Genomic DNA, 5,243 nt, shown 5'->3' on the forward strand with positions numbered 1-5,243 from the left:
TCTAATTGAGCCTACTTATCCCTAGAATTGTCAAAAAATATTGAAAAAAACATAAATTAAACGCAATTATTGTAATTATAATGATTACATTAACAACGCATAAATTAAGAAATTAATTAGGTGAGCAAAGATACAAATGTTTTCTTTCATTATGATTATTTTTCATATCATTAAATGATATTTACATGATGTCATATCATCAACAAATGAAATTGCATCATAAAAATCTATCGCAATTTTTTTATTAAAGAATTTTTTCTTTTCTAATTTAAAACAAAAAAAAATTCAAACTTAATTCTTTCTATGAAAGTACATATGTATTTATGATTAAATCAAATACATGGTCCTTTTACTATCGTGTTCGCATGCACTGATGTGAAAATAAATATTCTTCTGTTGTCTATGAATTAATATTAAACCAACCTGAAAATTTTTTAATGGCAGTAGTTGCAAAGGAGTAAGGACAACTATTGAAGACCCAAAAGTCACTGCTGACAAAGACTCAATAAAACAAAAAAAAAAAAAAAAAAAAAAAAAACAAGACAAGAAAATCAGTAACAATACAATGTGAAATTAAGTTTTTCTTTAATAATAATATTATTAATTTAATCTCAAGTTTCAGGAGAAATTATCAAATATATTAATAAAAAAAATTTTAATACCAAAGGGGTAGGTTGACACGTATTTTTAGTGTATTCAAAAATATAAAAAAACAGTTTACAAAAATAAGATCAATGTCATCTTGTTAATTTCATTTATAAAATTAAAAAATTTTACTGACAATATATTAAATAATTTTTTCGTGCATTTAAAAAAATAACAAAACAATTTTTATAAAAAAGATAAATGTCATTTTGTTAATTTCATTTGTAAAATTAAAAAAAATTTTGGTAATATATTAAATAATTTCTTCAAAATTTATCTCAAACAATATTTAATGCAAATTTTTCTACATCAATAAAGTATATTTAAAACTTTACTCTATGAAGTACTTGCCAAAAATATCAAACTTTAGATGAAAAAAATTACCAATTACCATTTATTGATAAAATAGTGGAACATTTGTTCTACTACATGGGAAACCTCGAGAAAAGAGACAATATATCTATACTTTTTTTGGCCGAAGGAGACAATGTGTATTTATAATTTACTATTATTCGATCTGTAAAAACTTTTAACTTATTTTAATTTGGCCCTTTTTTATTTTTTTTAGTGTTTTTCTTGTTGACTATAATTGACGATTAAAAACCACCGGCTATGTAAAGTAGTCTAACCCTTTTGTTCCATTTTTGCCTGTCATTTCATTGTAATTTTGGCTTTTCTGATATGGATGAAAATTTGATGAGGGCTGCTCAAGAGGGAAATGTTGATGAATTATATGCATCAATCCAAAGAGATTCTAATGTTTTGAGGCGTATTGATGAGATAGAGTTTGTTGACACTCCAGTAGACATACAGCTGTAGCTGAAGGTTGCATTGATTTTGCAATAGAGATAATAACTTTAAAGCCTACATTTGCTAGGAAGCTAAACCAACAAGGCTTTAGTCCCATTCATATGGCAGTGGGAAAGGGACATTAAGAGCTGGGGCTGCTTCTCTTGGAAAATGATAAAGATTTTGTTCGTGTCAAAGGGAAGAAGGGTGAGACTCCATTGCACCATGCAATAACCAGAGAACACAAGCTTGATCTCGTAGCCAGATTTTTGGAGCTCTGTCCTGAATGCATCCAAGGTGTGACAACTACAAACGAGACTGCTTTGCATATTGCAACGAGAAACAATGAATTAAAAGCTCTCAAACTCCTATGTGGGATGCTGAGGAGGACTGACAATCGAGAGGATGTTAATTAGAATGACAGGAATGGGGACACTGCCTTGCACATAGCTGCGTGCGATATTCAACATGAGATTCTACTCATCTGCTCTATTTAATTTTACTTTTACCGAAAGAAATAGATTCTTTTCAGATCTATAATCTCATCTTACTCAAACAGATGCTCAAACTACTATTGAAATGCAGCGCCGACAAATATGAGACCAATTAGGCTGGTTTAATGGCATTGGATGTTGCACAACAACTTAATAAAAGAGAAAGCATTAGAATTCTGCATGGATGTTGTATTCCAAGAGTTTTAACCCTCATATAAATTGCAGAAACAAATTTTCAGGGATGTGACAAAGGCATCGGCAATAACTTTTCAAGATATGAACAATATATCAATTAAGGATCGCAATACCTCATTAGCAATTCTAGGACTGCTTTTTAATAGCAACCTACCAAGCGTGTCTTAGTCCGCCTGGGGGTGTTTGGCAGGGGGACGGTTCCTCAAATTTCACGAGAAAAGTACGCGGGCAAAATGTCCTCAATATAATTTTCTTTATTTCTACATTCCAACCTCTGCTGTCTCACAGTAACGTTTTTCCTAATATTGGGCCTCCTTAAACCTTTAACTCGTGGTTTGAAAAGTGAGAGAAAAAGATTTTGTCTTTTATGCTTGAAAGAAAAATGGTTAGACCCGTGCGTAGAACCGGAGTCGGCTCAGGATTCGCGCGTCCGATTTGATGCCTTAACTGCTGGAAATCGGTCCAACTAAATCGCTTTTGAACCGTTTGAAACGCTTTTCAATCACCGGTGAACCGCTTCAAACCGTGTTGAATCACGCCAAAACAATTGAAGCGGCTTGAACTGGACTGTAGAACCGTTGATTGTATTAAGCAAGGGCCATTTTAGTATTTTTATTATATTTTTTTTCATATTTTTTTATTTTTTACTCAATTTTCTAATATATGTTTATTATTTTTATTTCTGTTTTTGGGACTTTTTATTTTCTTTTTTAGTGAACTTTGATATAGAAAATAAAATAGTTGTAACAAAATATATAGGAAAATTTTATGTGAAAAATAATTTTTTAAAGATATTTATAAAAATAAATTGAGGAAATTTTTGAAATTTTAATTTTTCCTAAATTCTTTGAAAAATAAAAAAATGTCATTCGTTCTTAATAATCACAAGTGAAATATTTCTTGAATGTCACCTAAATATGGGAATAATTCAAAAAATTATATTTGTTAAGAATAAAGATTTTACAAATAATAAATGAATTAAAAATAATTAATTATTTGAATAAATTTTTGGTAATGTAATTTTAAAGAAAATTGAAATAGTTTAAATTTCTTTAATTATTGTAAGTAAAAATATTTTTGGATTTCATTAAAGAGTTAGGATAGTATAAAAATTATTTTTCTAAACAAAGATTTATTTAAATAACTCAAAAAAATAATAATTAAATATAAAAGTGTTTATTTAAATAAATCTCTTAAAGGAAATTTTTAAAGAAAATTCGAGGAATCTTATTTTCTTTAATTATTTTCAAAGAAATTTTATTTTTTTTAAATTTCACCAAATAGTTGACACAACCCTAAAATCAATTTTACAAATGAAATTTTTATTTAGATAATCACATAATGATAAATAATTATTATAATAATAATCATCATAAATTATTTATAATATTTTAAATCATGCATGTTTGTGAATAAAAAAAAATCTCCGAATGAAATTTTTGAAATTTGGTGAATGGATAATTTTTTTAGCATTTTTTAATGAGAATATTTTCTATAAATTTTGTCAAAGTGTTAGAAAATTTAAAAAAATGTTTAAATAATAAATTTTATAAAAACTAAAAATAAAAATTTTTCATAATAAATTTTAAGGAATTAATTTAGATATTGAAAGGATCATGCTATCAAAATTAAAAGGACATTACCTGTTTAATTGATACCATTCTTTGAATGAGTGATGTGAAGGCACCCAATATGTTTGAGTTTTATTCTAAACTAAATTTAATTAGTCAAATATTAAAAAATTACATAAAATTTTTTTATCATTTTAGTAAATTTCTTAAAAAAAAATTTTCGTCTCAAAAGCATTTAAGGAATCCATTTATTTCCTTGAAAATGCTCTATTGTCAAATTGACGAAAATTTTTGTGATATCATTTTAAAAAATTTCTTTTATAATTTAATTAATTCTTTTTCATTTTTATAAAAATATATAAAATTTTTATCATTCTGACAAAATTTAGAAATTTCTTATTCCCTAAATTTTTTTCCTAAAGATCACTCATTTATAATATTTAGAATTTCATGATCTGAAAAATTGGTTTAAAATTTAAATTTTATAAATTATTCTTTATTTTGAAATAATTTAGAAATAATCTCTTTTAGAAAATTACACATTTGTAATTTGTCTAGATTTTATCATTGATTTTATCCTTAAAAAAGACCTTAAAATTGTTAGAGATTAAATTATTTGATTATCTAATTTTTATTATTTTATTTTAATTTAAAATAAATATTATTAAAAAAATTTTCTAAATTCATCATAATTTTGGTATAATTTAAAATATTTATTTATCAGTCGTACATTTGCAATTGTTTGAAATATTATTATTGAAATATTTGTATCATATTATTTTATTTATTATTTTCATTAATCTTGCTTTTTCTTAAAATTTGTTCAATTTTATAATAAAATAATTATTATGCAAAAATTTTAGTTTAACATTTTATTTAATAATTCTATTATTGTTTTTTTCATTATCATCATTTAAATAAACGTCCCATACTCAAATTACTCTAACTTTTAATATGCATATATTAAATATTAAACATAAATATAAATAAAATAAAACACAAAATATAAATAAATAAATAAATAATTATCTAAGAATATTATAATTGTATTTGTATGTTTTATGTATTAATCTTATCATTTTTCAATATCTTTTTGTAGTTTGACCGTTGAAATTTATGTAATAAGAATAATCAGATTCAACAGAAGGACTAAAATGAAAGTATACAGCAAAAAAAGAGTGCGGTCGAGCTGCTGGCATTGTGCTGAGACAATAAATGGCAATGGCCACAGCTACACCATTAAAAATGAATGCTATTCCAGTGCCACTGACAAGACGATTGTGCTCCAGTCGTTGGTCAAAGGCCTTTTTTTTTCCACCGTTTGTTTTAATCTGCGTCGTTATCTGTACACATCGTTACGACGTGTCCTTGTGCTCCAGTCGTTGGTCAAACCCCTTTTTTTTTTCCACCGTTTGTTTTAATCTGCGTCGTTATCTGTACACATCGTTACGACGTGTCCTTTTCCAGTGTCCCACTGTTGGCATCACCTCCCATGGAGACAGCGCCCTTTCATTAACTTTAATCTATACCCATTTTTAAATCCATCCAC

At 26.2% G+C, this 5,243-nt stretch overlaps 1 pseudogene; it reads left to right on the forward strand.

The window, feature by feature from the left end:
* Nucleotides 1-1,326: 1,326 nt before the first annotated feature.
* On the forward strand, nucleotides 1,327-2,442 carry LOC149515748 (ankyrin repeat-containing protein BDA1-like; annotated as a pseudogene).
* Nucleotides 2,443-5,243: the final 2,801 nt, after the last annotated feature.

Source organism: Durio zibethinus, chromosome 12, assembly GCF_047325235.1.
Source record: "Durio zibethinus cultivar Kanyao isolate XHJ-2024 chromosome 12, ASM4732523v1, whole genome shotgun sequence".
NCBI classification, from domain to species: Eukaryota; Viridiplantae; Streptophyta; class Magnoliopsida; order Malvales; family Malvaceae; genus Durio; species Durio zibethinus.